The following is a 16,308-nucleotide window of genomic DNA, read 5'->3' on the forward strand; positions in this document are numbered from 1 at the left end:
GTGGTGTTAAGTCTAGTTGCTTGTATGGATCTTGAGGTTGAACAACTTGATGTCAAGACTGCATTTCTCCATGGTGATTTGGATGAAGATGTTTATATGGAGCAACCTGAAGGTTATAATAAGAAAGGTGAGGAAAGCAAGGTGTGCAAACTTGTCAAAAGTCTGTACGGTTTGAAGCAAGCACCAAGGCAGTGGTATCTTAAGTTTGAGTCGTTCATGACCATCCATGGGTACATGAAGACGTCTACAGATCACTGTGTCTTTGTGCAAAAGTTTGCTTCTAATGATTTTATTATACTTCTCCTATATGTTGATGACATGCTGATTGTTGGGAGAGACAAGCTCAAGATTGCCAAGTTGAAAAAGGATTTGGCTAAGTCTTTTGAGATGAAAGACTTGGGTCAAGCAAGACAAATTCTTGGAATGCAGGTCATTCGTGATCGGGTGAAGAAAAGGCTATGGTTATCTCAAGAGAGATATATTGAGAAGATTCTAAAACGATTCTGTATGGACAAGGCAAAGCCAGTTGTTTGTCCATTGGCTACACACTTGAAAATAAACAAGACAATGTCTCCCAAGGATGAAGAGGAAAGACAAGAAATGTGAAGTGTTCCATATGCTTCAGCAATAGGCAGTCTGATGTATGCAATGGTCTGTACAAGACCGGATATAGCTCATGCGGTTGGAGTACTTAGTCGTTTTCTTTCAAATCCTGGTAAGACACACTGGGAAGCGGTTAAGTGGCTAATGAGATATCTTCGAGGGACCTCCAAATACGCTTTGTGATATGGTACTGGAAAGTCACATGTTGAAGGTTTTCTGATTCAGATATGAGTGGTGATATTGACACAATGAGATCAACTTCAGGGTATTTGTTTACTTTTGGAGGAGGAGCTGTATCATGGCAGTCTCGTCTACAGAAATGTGTTGCTTTGTCTACTACAGAAGCTGAATATATTGCCATTACTGAATGTTGTAAAGAAATGAGATGGATGAAAGAATTGTTGAAAGAAATTGGCATTGCACAAGACAGGTTTGTGGTGTTTAGTGACTCACAGCGTGCTATACATGTGAGCAAGAATCCAAGTTTCCATTCACGTTCAAAACACATCCAAAGAAGGTACCATTGGATCCGTGAAGTGCTCGAGAAGAAGGAGTTATACTTGGAGAAAGTGCACACAGATGAGAACGGGTCAGATATGATGACAAAGGGCTTGCCAAGAGGAAAGCATGAGATATGTTGTGCCAAAGCCGGAATGGTTCTGGCAGAAGCGTCACGATGATGAATGTTTATAGCAATATTCTCTCATGGCTCGGAAGGGGGAGAATTGTTGGTGTTCCTTGCCATTACGGGCGGGTTTTTTAAATTCCGGGTAAACGGGTCAGGGTTTTCTTTTTAGAAAACGAGTTAGAGTATAAATACTTTTTTTGGGTATTTTTCTCATAACAGAGCAAATAGAGAGAGAGTGAATTACAGATCTAGGGTTTTCTGGTTTCCTTCTTCTTCTTGTTCTTTGGCTGATCCAGAGTGAGAGATTGGGGGAGCTTTTGATTGTGGAGTAGTCCAATTATTCCTAGTGTAATCACTTCTTTCATTTGAGAGCAGGGCATGTAAGTTTCTACTATTGACATTTGTTTGATTTTGTGAAACTTATCCCTCCCGTGGACGTAGGTCGATTTTGACCGAACCACGTATATTGTGTTGTCGTTTATTGCTTTGTGTTATTTCAGTTCTTGGTAATCTGTTTATCGTCATAGACAATTTGGAATCTGATTTGCTACAGGTTTTGATTTCTAAGAAGATCCATAGTTTTGTTGTTGCAAAACCCAACAGTTTCGTGACTCTCGACAACATTGCAAATCTTGGCTTCGGTTTTTGAATCGAGATAATGGGAGACTCTTTCCGATCTCTTCGTTTAATCGTGTCTCGGCTTTTTCAGACCCTTCTGTTTTCTTTGCATCTCTTGGTTTGTTATGGCTATCAACATGGGCTTACTCTGCTTCAAATGATCCCAATCATTTCAAAGTCGGAACTTGGGTTAATCCGACAAGGAAAATCCATTGATGTTCTGGTTAATCGCGGAGATCTTCCACCTTTACCACTCCATTTCTAGAAATTACCCACTTGGGCTATCATATTTGCCAACATTACTAACAATTGGGTAAGCCTTGTCATTCTCATTTTCAAATATGCGCGCATTATCCGATGAATCATGTTCATATTAATTCAGGGCTACTTTGTTCTTTTATCATGGATGCATGTTTACTTCAAAACTGTAAGTAAATCGTATTGTCTCATATCTTGCTAATGAAGAATGATATGGAGTGTTTGTTAGGTATTTTATGTGAATCTAAAGCAAGCAGCTTGGTTTAGGGCTGTACTGTGGGCAACAATAGCAGTTTCAGGATATGTGACAGGATTGTCGTCGGATTTCATAATAGGAGAAGGACGTTGGTGAGGAAAGTGATGCAGGTATATGTTATGTAAAGATTCCATATATAAATGATGAGTTTGATTGATCATGTGATGAAAATCTTTTGTTTGTGAATTGTTATTAGTCGGTTGGATTCATTGGACGAGGGAAAGCTTTACTCTGTTTGAACTCTACAAAGACACCTACAATGGCTTCTGTTATAATCACGGTCACTCTGAGTTTGAGCGCTTTTAGCCAAGCTGCTTTTCTACTTAACATGCAGGTAATTAACATAATTTGATCAAATTGTGTGTCTTATCTTAATTTGAATATGAATCTGAAACAATAATAAAAATATTGTTCCTCAATATGCAGGCTTACTCCATGGTATGATTTTGAGTTATTTTTGCCGGTATGATTGTGAATTTGTTAGTGTGATTGTGAATTTGTTAGTGTAATTGTGATAATGACGAAATTTGCAGGAATATCGAATTCTGCTGGAACAATGGCAGCAATGGTTAGCACGATAGGGACGGGATACTTCGTTCAATGGCTTGGATCTTTTCAAGCCTTTTTTACACTCACAACTGTTAGGGAGGTTATAAAGGTTCTGAATTGGAACTTGAAAGATCCTGGTAAGGATGGTATTGACGGTGTCTTCTACAGATCATTTAGCTCCTCCGACGATCGCTCTACCACCAAGATTCACATATCCAATGTAGAATTTAAGATTCTTGCTCCATGATCGTCACTGTTCGAATGCCTTCTACAGATCTTTTAGCGCCTGACCGCTCGACAAAGTGCTTAAATCTCACTCAAGATCTATGATTTTGACTGACTTTACCTTAGGGTTTATCGTAGAAATATGGTTGATGATCGTTGACTCGTTGTGTACTGCTATTTGATACATGAACTTGTGCAATTATTCTTTATACGTTTTGTTATGTTGAGAATAGGAACCTTCATAATACAATTAGGATTGAGTTATGGGGCAGGCACTTTGTTGTGTTCAGGTGGATCAGTCCACTGTTACTGTTGAGGAACAATTTGGGAGATTTAATGACATACTTAATTCAGGATGTCACTGTTTACTTACCAATTAGCTGGAACTTTATCTCTTCGTCTACAGCAGATTGAGACATAAGGTGTAATGTTGTTATGTTTTTGTATAATAATCTTTTGAAATTCGTTATTAAACTTTACGATTGTGTTTGTTTCAGGATAGTGTTTTTGTGACGGTTGTTGCATTTATTCAGTATCGTGCTTTGGCAGACAAAGCTTCAAATGCTTTCTACAATTTCAGTAATACTAAAGCACAAATTCAGGCTTATGCTTTTGATGGTAAGGCTCAAATAGGATGCTACATAACTTTTTGTACAAGTATTACATACTTATTAAAAGTTAGTTACCCTCCTTGTTTCTGTATGAATTTCAGTTATTAGAGCTAGCGTTCCAAAGATGAAATTGGATTCTGCATTTGAACAGAAGAATCAGATAGCTGAATCTATTGAAAGAAAGAGAACTTGCAAAGGTAATAACATCATCTTATTTCAAGGAAAATAAAAGTTCTATGGCTAAAACATGCTTTTCTTTTCCATTCCAATCTTTGTAGGCTATGTCTGGTTACGGGTATGAAATTTTCCAAACTCTAATTGTGGATATTGAGCCAGATGTAGAGGTGAAGAGGGCAATGAACGAGATAAATACAAATGCAGGTGAATGAATATTCACGCTTGTTTATTAATAATTGATTTCATTGTTTATATTCTTTTAGTCTATTTTGAAAACCAGAATTTTATCACAATTACTATTTAATTGGAAAATTACCAAAGTTAAAACTGGAAGTAATTTTTTTTTTTCGTCTGTTAAATTATTTTGTATGAATTATTATCATAATTATAGTGTGGTTTTAGTTACTTTATTTTGAATTATTTTATGATCAGATTTTCTCTTCGATCATGGTCCAAAATATAAGTTAAGTTTGTATTTCATTTGGTATAGACTTTGTCTTTATCATGATCAGATTATCTCTTTGATCATGGTCCAAATTATAGGTTAAGTTTGTATTTCATTTTGTATAGGCTTTGTCTGTATCGTGATTTGATTATTGGGTATATCTAGGCAGAGGCAAGCCATTGTTATGGTCTTAGAGACAGCGTGGTTGCATTCTCCGAGAAGGTTCCTGGTACAACTGCTAAAGATGTGATGGACATGGTTCTTGTGACAAAATATTTCGACACAATGAAAGAGATCGGAGCTTCTTCTAAATCTTCAGTTGTTCTCATCCCACATGGACCTGGGGCAGTTAGGGATATTGCTTCGCACATTCGGGATGGACTTTTCAGGGTCAAAATGCTCAGATTTGAAGATAACAAACATAATTTGTATGGATTTAAGTTTTGATAGTATTTTGTGATAGGATTATTATTGGTGTTGTTTTAAAACCTTGAAATATAGTGCAAATTTGGTTTTTGTGGTGTTTTTGTTAAGAAATATTTAGTTTGAGCTGTATTTATCTTGTGTGATTGTATTAATTTGTTAAAACTTCTTCCATTCATAATTCATTTAAGATTTTTGTTTTGTTTTTTTTTCTGACATTTGTAAAGTATGATTAAGGAGTTTTCAATAAAAAAAAATTTTAATCTTAATCGATGTCAAAATTAAGAAAAATTAGTGTTATTAACCTTTTAAAAATATAGAATTAAGAATTAATTGATATAGTTTTTGGTTACGGGTTAGCACACACTTAATGAAACAACTGAAGCTCTAGACCCACACCCACCGCGTTGAGAACTAACTCTAAATAATTTTGGAAAATCTTTCTTTCTTCACATCCGCTAGGGAGCTACCCTCACAAAACGGAAATCGTCAGAAAGAAGGAGTTATCGGCCGACAAGATTTCGAGAATAAGGAATGCTCAATACTTGCCTAAATCTCAGCTTCTGCCCGGTAAGAGCGCATTTTCAATTTTATTAGACCATCTCCAACGGGCACCCATAATGCATTTGGGGTGTCCTTTTTTTACTATTTCTCCTCCAACCAAACGCATATATATTCATACTGCATTTTGGCCATTTTAAAAAATGGCACTTAGTTTATATATATATATATATATATATATATATATATATATATATATATATATATATATATATATATATATATATTTTTTTTTTTTAATTTTTAATTTTTTTACATTTAAATTAATCCTTTAACTTATATTTTTTTTTTTAAGATAAAAAGTTAAATTATTTTCTACATATATAATTAAATCATTAAATTTATTATATTTGAAATTTAATCTAATTTATTTTATATTTTATAATTTACTTTATATTTTTAACTTATATTTTATAATTTTAATTTTATAAATTATCTTATAACATGTTAACAAGGTTTGTTTTAATATAATATGTTTGTTTATTTAAATATATTAGAATTATTTTGTTATTTATGAATTATTGATATATAATTAATTTTATTTTAATTTTATTAAATGAAAGAGAAAATGTTGAAGTTAAATATGTAAAGTTGATAAATATAAATAATATTAATAAAGTTAAAAAGTTAGTGTAAGAAGAATATTTTTTTGGGTTTGAGAATGAGTTTTTAGGTTGGAGATGAATTACTGTTTGATAGAATGTTTACGGCTGCATTTTGGGTTTAAGAATGTGTTTATGGGTTGGAGATGGTTTTAGAAATGTCATAAACAAATCAATTAAGATTCTCTGCTTCCATTATTTGTTATTTGTTTGCTCCCTCTATTTTATTTCACAAGGGAGAGTTATTACTAATCTTCCTATATATAATTGATAGAAAGTTTAATAATTATCATGTTGAAATATGCTATAATTAATATATAAAAGGAACGAAATTAATTAATATAGTTCTTGATTACTGGGTTACCGCACACACTCAAGATATTGGGTACACATTTTAATCATTTTTTTATTATATATATTGTTTTTTTAGATAACCTGAGAAGTGATATAAGACATAGATATTGGGTACATATTTTAATCATTTTTTTTATTATATATATTGTTTTTTTTCTCCAAATATGCATGGTTGGTTCTTCATACTTATTTTATGTTTTTAAAATGTTTTAATATTTTTTTATTAAAAAATAATATTGTTTAATGAAAAAAAGAGTTTATTTAATTAATTTATAATGTTTTTTATATTTAGAATTTAAATTTTATAAAATTAAAAAAGAAAAATATTTTAAATTTTCTAATACAAGTTATATAATATATATATATATATATATATATATATATATATATATATATATATTTCTTTGTTTATGTTCTTCCCACAATAACTTATTATGAAACAAAATTTATTGATATTTTTTTTTATCCAAAATACAACTTTCGACTAAAAATAATTAAATTAAAATTTCAAATGAATTTTTTATTATTAAGATCAATTTGTTGAGAAGAGTATACCAATCATTTTATTGAATAGTTACAAAAAAAAATATATAATTAATTAAATGATTGATGATAAAACAAATAGATTATAGAAAAGAAAATAAATTACATCAAAGAAGCTAACAACAATAATTTAGGTATTCATTTATTACATGTGACTAAATACAAAAAGATATGTAAATAATATAAAATTTTAAAATAATATTAAAGTTTACAATTAAACATATTTAAATAATAGTTTAGAGTTAATATAAGATGAAAAGTGACATTTGCTCTTTAAACTAAAACAAAGAACCCCTTGAATTGTCAAAGAAATTAAGATAGCTTAGCAAAAATAATTTTTTATTTATTTATTAATATTTGTTTACATGTAGATAGCAATCATTTTGATATACTAGTATTAAAATTTTAAATATTTGCTGCTATATAATTATTGTGAGAGAGGAAAAAAAATAGAACAAATATTTTATATTATTCCTAAGTTTTAATAAAAATAGAACTTGAAATTTTGTATTTTTATTATAATATTAAAAAAAAAAATTTCAATTAATTATATTAATTGTTTGTGCAGAAATTTTAACTTGCTAGTAACTAATTAATTAAATAGTGATTAAATTCTGTTTTAATAATAATTTATTTAAGATTAGATAAACAAGATTTTTTATGAGAAATAAATTCTAAAGTATTTTTTATTTATTTGTATCATTACCTTAACTAGCATGTATCCCGTAATAATATAAAAAACCGTGGAAAAATATTCCGGTAAAGTTTTTATGAGTGGGTCAACCTACAATCCGACCAAAGTATCAATTTACTCTCACATATATCCAAATTAACCACAGCTCTCGACCCGGCAATCCGGACACTTTAAAAATTAAGCATCATTATATATATATTAGCTAGTTAAAAAGTTGAACTTATATTGTTAAAATGTTACGCGTTTATCAAATTTTGAATTGAATTTAAAATCTAAAGTGTTATTAGCCTAGTTGGTTAAAAGGTTGTACTTGTTTTGTTATGTTGAAAATTCGAACCATACCTATAGCATTTTTAATTTTATTTTTAACCGTTTTAAGTTTATGGGCGGGTCAACCCACAATCCGACCCAAGTATCCATTTACTCTCACATATATCCAAATTAACCACAGCTCTCGACCCGACAAACCGGACACTTTAAAAATTAAACATCATTATATATATAAATTAGTTAGTTAAAAAGTTGAACTTATATTGTTAAAATGTCACGCGTTTATCAAAATTTGAGTTGAATTTAAAATATAAAGTGTTATTAGCTTAGTTGGTTAAAATGTTGTACTTGTTTTGTTAGGTTGCAAGTTCGAACCATACCTATAGCATTTTTAATTTTATTTTTAACCGTTTTAAGTTTATGGGCGGGTCAACCCACAATCCGACTCAAGTATCCATTTACTCTCACATATATCCAAATTAACCACAGCTCTCGACCCGACAAACCGGACAATTTAAAAATTAAGCATCATTATATATATAGATTAGTTAGTTAAAAAGTTGAACTTATATTGTTAAAATGTCACGCGTTTATCAAATTTTGAGTTGAATTTAAAATATAAAGTGTTATTAGCTTAGTTGGTTAAAATGTTGTATATTTTTGTTAGGTTGCAAGTTCGAACCATACCTATAGCGTTTTTAATTTTATTTTTAACCGTTTTAAGTTTATGGGCAGGTCAATCCACAATCCGACCAAAGTATCCATTTACTCTCACATATATCCAAATTAACTACAGATCTCCACCCAGCAATCCAGACACTTTAAAAATTAATCATCATTATATATATATATATATATAGATTAGTTAGTTAAAAAGTTGAATTTATATTATTAAAATGTCACGCGTTTATCAAATTTTGAGTTGAATTTAAAATATAAAGTGTTATTAGTCTAATTGGTTAAAAGATTATATACTTGTTTTGATAGGTTGCAAATTTGAACCATACCTATAAAATTTTTAATTTTATTTTTAACCGTTTTAAGTTTATGAGCGGATCAACCCACAATCCGACCCAAATATCAATTTACTCTCACATATATCCAAATTAATCACAGCTCTCGATCCGACAATCCGGACACTTTAAAAATTAAGCATCATTATATATATATAGATTTTATAGCCTTAATTTATTTTGGTTTTCTTCAAATTTTATTATTAAAAAAAATTATATTTTTGTTTTTGTTTTTTTATTTGCATGTTTCATCATTATTTAAAATTGTAAGTAATGATTGGGTGGTGAAAGGTCACGAAAGAAGAGAGATATTTTAGTTACTCAATTAAATTAAACTAAATTAAATGTTACAAAATGAAAAAAAAGAATCTATACTGTCTAAATTTCATTTATGTAAAAGCCCTTTGTTCTTCACAGCATAGTTTCCGCTAACAATCTCTTGCGCGTGATCTCAATGCTTCCTTCGTTCTCGCTTTCAGGTCGGCCAGCTCTAGCTATTTACTCGATTATTTCTCGTCGTCCAGGTTTAAGTTGATTAGCATATGTCGATTACCTCCAATATTCTCGGGTAAAAACAAATCAAATCAAATCTTGAGGGCTCGATGTATGGAGCAAATGAGTTTGATCCGTCCATGCACATTAATCATGCAGTTCGTCGATGATGATGAAGAAGATCAGGAGATATGACAAGATGATGTGTGCACAGACTTCGAGGAGAAAGGTTTAGCCAGGCAGCAGTTAGACTCGACGAGTTCATTCAAAACACGATGCAGGAAATCGTCGACCATCATCGAGATCAAACTCGAGTCCCAGCACAATCCTGGTTCCGGTCGCCAATCCGACTTCCTCGAGGTAAGTCAATTTACATATATACCACTTCATATTCAAGCCTAGCTAGTCAATTTGTGCTTAATTTCTAAGATGTTTCGTGTTTCAGAAAATTCACAGAATCCGGTTCTTATTTACAATATATAGACGCCGAAGATTTAAACGAGGTTTCTCTCCTCTAATTGAATCTGCTTAATTAATTAATTAATTAATTAATTAGGTATGCCCCCATCACAACATTCCCCTTCTTCCAGCACACTCTGAGCATTTTCTATCTCCCTCACTAGCCTCTGTGTGTGCGAACGATAATTCTTGAAGATGAGTTTTGTCTTGAAGATGATGAATCAATCCTCTTCTCCAGTCTTCATAGGTATATTATTTCTCATTCTCCCGGAGATTCTAGCTTCTCTGTAACATATATTGATGATTCTCTTAGAGCAATCTGAATGAAATTATAACATATATTGATGATTCTCTTAGAGCAATCTGAATGAAATTAATAAACATTTCTTTGTTCGTAACCGTCTGCATTGTTCACTAATCACTATATCGTGTGGAGAAGACTCTGATAGGAACGGTTTTATCGATAGAGACGAGAGTCTGACTATAGATGAAGGCTTATGAAAAACGGTTTAAAAGAAATCCTGTTAGGAATTTAATTCACTTTATATTCTACGCAAACACTTGTAACACTTGAAACAGATTCAAGGCGGAATTGTTTACTTGGGTTTGAAGCTCAAGATGAAAGATGAAAAGATGACAGAAATGAAGAACACAACAGTTTGTTTATGCATGTTCGAAGAAACTCTCCTACGTTACCCCTTCTTCCAACCATCGGAAGGATTCACTATGATATGATTCGAATCAAATACAGTTTACACACACTTAGCTCACTATTGAACAGAACACACTCTGTTCAATATACAATATGAAAAATATTACTTAGTTAAAGGTGTTTTTGATTCTATCTCTCTCTTGATTCGCACACAGTACAATCAGAAAGCAGCTTCACAGTAAAAGACTTGATTTCTCTCTTTGGAATAGCAAACAAAATTGTAGATTGACTCTTTTTAAAATCTGGAAGTTCGTGATTAACTGAAAAACCCACTTGTCCGTTGTCCTTGAGATATGATAAATACTAGGCGGGGACTAACGGTCGAATCTTTAGAATGATACGTGACACTCTTCCATTGGAAATCCTCCATTGTACACAGTAGGTTCTGAGCACAAGAATCGTGGCCGTACACCACTGGTAGTACGCCGAATATTCCATCAGAGATGTACCTGCAAAATAAGTAATATGAGGAAAATTCTCTTACGTGACATTCGTTGGTTGATTTTAAATAGCTGTTGTACTGATCTTCATTAGAAAGTGGAGCAGGAGTAGGGTACAACTATAGCACGTGAGTAGGCGGGTGCTAGCTTCAAGCATACTACTTAAACTGAGCATTAGACATAATTCAGTTAGACGGATTGTGAAAACCAGTCTAATGAAATTAAACATCCCCGTCTAATAACAGAGTCCATTAGACCTCCTGGTCTAATGGAATTAGACTTACGTCTAATTACAGTCACTTCAGACTAATCTGAAGGAGTTAGACTCACGTCTAACTTTCACCAATTAGACTTCACGTCTAATTGTTACAAACCATTAGACTGCATGTCTAACTCCACTGAGTTAGACTGCGCGTCTAATTCCGGTTCTACTTCAGACTTGTCTGAAGGTGTTAGACTCACGTCTAACCTTCACTAAATAGATTACACGTGTAATTATCCAATAACCATTAGACTGCATGTCTAACTCCGTTGAGTTAGACTGCACGTCTAATTCCAGTTCTACTTCATACTTGTCTGAAGGAGTTAGACTCACGTCTAACCTTCACTAATTAGACTACACGTCTAATTATCCAATAACCATTAGACTGCACGTCTAACTCCGCTGAGTTAGACTGCACGTCTAATTCCGGTTCTACTTCAGACTTGTCTGAAAGAGTTAGACTCACGTCTAACTTTCACTAATTAGACTACACGTCTAATTATCCAATAACCATTAGACTGCACGTCTAATTCCGGTTCTACTTCAGACTTGTCTGAAGGAGTTAGACTTACGTCTAATTTTCACAATCCATTAAACTGCACGTCTAACTCCACTGAGTTAGACTGCACGTTTAATTCCGTATATATTAGACTACACGTCTAATTTTCTCATTCCAATAGATTGCACGTCTAACTCCGCTGAGTTAGACTGCACGTCTAATTCCAAATATATTAGACTGCACGTCTAACTTCCCTGAGTTAGACTGCACGTCTAATTCCGAAATCTATTAGACTGCACGTCTAACTCCGCTGAGTTAAACTGCACGTCTAATTCCGAGATCTATTAGACTGCACATCTAACTCCATTGAGTTAGACTGCACGTCTAATTCTTTGCATTCATTAGACTGCACGTCTAACTCCACTGAGTTAGACTGTACGTCTAACTCCACTAAGTTAGAATGTACGTCTAATTCTTTGTATCTAATGCCAAAATCGGTCTAATGAGCCTCATTAGAGCTAAGTCTTATGAAATATGATTTCGATACACCTGCATCAAAACGCATAAGTCATTTCATCATCAAAATTCTAATGGTTAAATTATTTCAACACTTAGTCAAAATAATTTGACCCAACAAACTCACACATTTGCTTCTAATGTGATTAGTTTTTCTTTTTTTATTAAATTATAATATTCTTGCTTTCTTCAAGTTGGACATAGTCACCTAGAACAACTCTATTGCCTTGATGTCATTTATCGTGTTCATCTTGTTGCTGATAACATGTGGCGTAGTTAGTGTAAGGGAGGTTAACTTATTTTATCGTTTTCTTGAGATTAAATTGCTAATTTGTATGAGATGATGGATGTTCATTATATTTGAATCAATGTTTCAGAGAAGTTTGATGTTTCATTTCCCTGGTCAGTGGTCACTGTTTATCCTTCATATTCATGCATTGCCTATACACTACAAAAAAACGCCTAACTAGCGACGAATAATTATCGACGTTAAGTTAGCGTCGAAAATATGTGACGGCGATCGCGACGGTTTAATCCACGAAAAACATAAATCGTCGGAAATATTAATAAATGAAAAAAACTTCTATCATAATAAATAAAGATATTTTACCTAGGATCAATAATCGTCCCTAAATTTAAAGGTAAATTTCCGTAGGAAAATCAGTCAATTAATTTATACTATATTTTGGATTATATTTCCGACGAAAATGTTTAGTGTCGGAGTTTTATTTAGTTTGTCAAAAATTCCGTAGAAAATATTAGTGTTCAAAATTCGTTAGATTTTTGACGGTCGTTTCGACGTTATATTTAACTTTATTTTCTACATTCATTTTTATCATAAATTTCATCGTAAATGACAAACATTTATATTTGCTAGGTTTAGAAAGAACAACATAATGAAACATGAAGGCTCCGGTTTCTTTATGTTTTGTTGAGTTGGGAGATATGGGTATAACAGAATCATAAATATATTTGTGTTGGTCACATCATACGTTCTCCATTACAAACTCCAAAACCGATCGATTGTAAGTGTTTCAACCGATTGATTGTTCTTCGTTCCAGCTGTTATTTTTCAATCTAAGGTCAATCTCATAGTGGCTTGATGATTTGATTGCTTGGTGTTTTTAAAATTGATAAACTTAAAATAACTTCAATGTTAAAAATTTAATCCCAAAATATTAAACTGATTAATATTAAAATCAACCTATTTCAATTTATTTTAAACATGTGAATACTAGCTATATAATATAGAAAATGAATTTATAAATAATATAAAATAAAAGATAAATATATTTAATATTGGCCGTCGAAAATGATGTGGAAACATAAATAATATATAGTATCGAAAATTAATTTATAAATAATATAAAATAAATTAATATATTTAATATTAGTCGTCGAAAATTACATGGATAATTTAGTACGTCAAAAATCACGTAGATAATTTAGTGCGTCAAAAACTCCGTGGATAATTTGGTACGTCGAATATTATGTGGAAACCTAAATAATATATAATATACAAAATTAATTTATAAATAATATAAAATAAATTAATATATTTAATATTAGTCGTCGAAAATTACATAGATAATTTGGTGCGTTGAAAACTCCGTAGATAATTTGGTACGTCAAATATTATGTGGAAACCTAAATAATATATAATATAGAAAATTAATTATAAATAATATATTTAATATTGGGCGTCGAAAATGACGTGCATAATATATTTGTCTAAACTTTCATTCGCGCCTGTTCTTTCCTCTCCTTCACTGACTTTTCCCTCTCTTCTTCACTGATTTTCCCTTCTTCACTGATTTTCCCCTTCTTTACCGTTTTTTTTCCTTCTTCAATGATTTTCCCCTCTCTTCATTAAATCAGCATTCGACATTGAATCAGATTTTTTTCAATCAGCATTCAACAGTCAACATTCGAATGGTAAGCTTCAATCACTCCTTACTATTTTCATGTTTTAGAGTTTCGTTGTTCGTCGGCTTTGAAGATCTAGGTTTTCATTTTATCAGCATTCGACTTGACCTTCAATCAACGGCTCTAAAAGGCATATCTAAGATCAACGATCTAACTTCATCTCTACCAATATTGTCACATAATATACAGTTTACACCATCTTCTTCTTAGATAAACCAAAATCACTGTATTGTTAGGGTTTGAATATGGATGGTATTGTATTGCTTGCTGTATAACTTAAGACTTTGTTTGGATATGGATATGTTGCTTCATTTGAGAAAATCTTTCTATGATGAATGAGGGATGTGAATGAGGGAAACTGTCATAATTTCCAAAGGTTGGTGATATTGAACGCTGCAGGTGTTCTCTCTGGTAATACATATTTCTTCTTCTTCCTCTTCCTTTCTTCTATTTCGAATAATATAATCTCCTCTGTTATTGTTCTCTGTTTCACGATTGCTGTAGGTTTCGTTGTTTCTTTCAGACTCTTTTTCCTAGAATCGATCGTTCGGCTATCATTCGACAACGTCTGTAAGATTCCTCTGTTATTTTGTTTTTGATTTCACTAAGAAACTACGTACATGTAGGCTTTGCAACATATCAGATTTCTCTTTTTGATAAATTTGTAGGAATTGTTATGATCATGTTGAATTAATCAAACATCTTGTTATTACTATTAATTAAGAAGTGTAGAAATGATTATCTTTGATATAACTTAATTCTTAACACCCCTTTTCTTATTTACTGATTTACATAAAGTAAGGATAGAAAGGTTATTCAAAACCATATAACATAGTTAATGTGTCTTTTTATCTAGATCTATATGAGTAATTAATAAACCTATCATGAGTTAAATTTAGTATCCAAACAAAATCTCATCCAAATACGTTTCTGGATCAAGAATTTCTGCACCCATATAAGAGACCCCACAATCTAACCATTCAAATAATCAAATATCCAAGCCTAATAATCAAGTACAAAATTATTCTAGAACAATGTGAAGTCTAAAAGGTCATCATAAAGCATGTCTATACAACTAGGAAGTTGTTAAAATAAAACTATATTGGATCCATTTGGATAGCTAAATTACATTGTACTAATACAGTCACTTAGTATGTATATGTATGAAGAAGAATGCTTGATTTGATTGAAGAAAGTGATAAAACATAGATTAGATTGGGAAAATAGGAAAATATATGTGCTTCAAGTAATCAGATCATTGAAATAAGAACACATAATGCTGCCATGAAAGGAACCAAAATCCCTACTCATATCATAATACATGTAATCACTCTTTTTAAATTTGTTAATTTTTGTTTCTGTAACGTCTGGTCTTTGTCATAATTCACTTTGAATGTTCTAACTGGTTTGAATAATGGATGTTCTAAAGAGATTGGGTAGTAACTGCCTTTCTTTTTCTCTTTTTCAATTCCCGGTTGCTTTTTTATATTAATCTGTTTATTTCTTCTTCTTCTACTTCTACACCTATTTCATCTACTTGATTCTTCTTCTTCAATTAGTGATATGATGATCATTATAATAATAATAATAATAATGTTCCTGTTTTGATTAGATCTGAATTGGGATTGATTCTTCTGTGATTTCTTGCTTGATTGATTTCTGAAAGTCTCTCTGTTTATCCTGCAATGGAAATAATACTAGTCATTGGTTTTGTTGTGATTCTCTGTCTTCATGCTTGTATCAATCTATCACTTTCACTTTCCATTTTCAGAGTACAAAGATCTTAACAGTAGGATCAGTACTTCTAAAAGATGAAGAATTGATTGAGGAAAGAAGGAAAACAAAGGAAGAAAAGATTCAATCGGATGCTGTAATTGCTGCTCTTCTAAAAGGACAAGAAATTATGCAGGCCCAAATGAACGAAATAATGACAACATTTAAAAGTCGGAAGAAGTGACAACGATAATGTATGAATTTCAAATTTACTATGTTATTTATTGTTTCTATTTTGAAGGTAATAAAAACATCTTTATAATTAATTTTAAATTTGATTTAGATTGATTACAGTTTCGAGCTTTTGTTCACTCGTAGTTGATATATGTTTGAAGATGAAGCTTTGTTGAATTCCGTTGATATATGTTTGAAGATGAAACTTTGTTGAATTCTGTTGAT

At 31.7% G+C, this 16,308-nt stretch overlaps 1 pseudogene; it reads left to right on the forward strand.

Moving 5' to 3' along the window:
• The first annotated feature begins 3,400 nt into the window (after positions 1-3,400).
• Positions 3,401-16,093, forward strand: LOC124930567 (annotated as a pseudogene).
• The last annotated feature ends 215 nt before the right edge of the window (positions 16,094-16,308 follow it).

The sequence above is a fragment of the Impatiens glandulifera genome, chromosome 1 (assembly GCF_907164915.1).
Source record: "Impatiens glandulifera chromosome 1, dImpGla2.1, whole genome shotgun sequence".
In the NCBI taxonomy this organism is placed as follows: domain Eukaryota; kingdom Viridiplantae; phylum Streptophyta; class Magnoliopsida; order Ericales; family Balsaminaceae; genus Impatiens; species Impatiens glandulifera.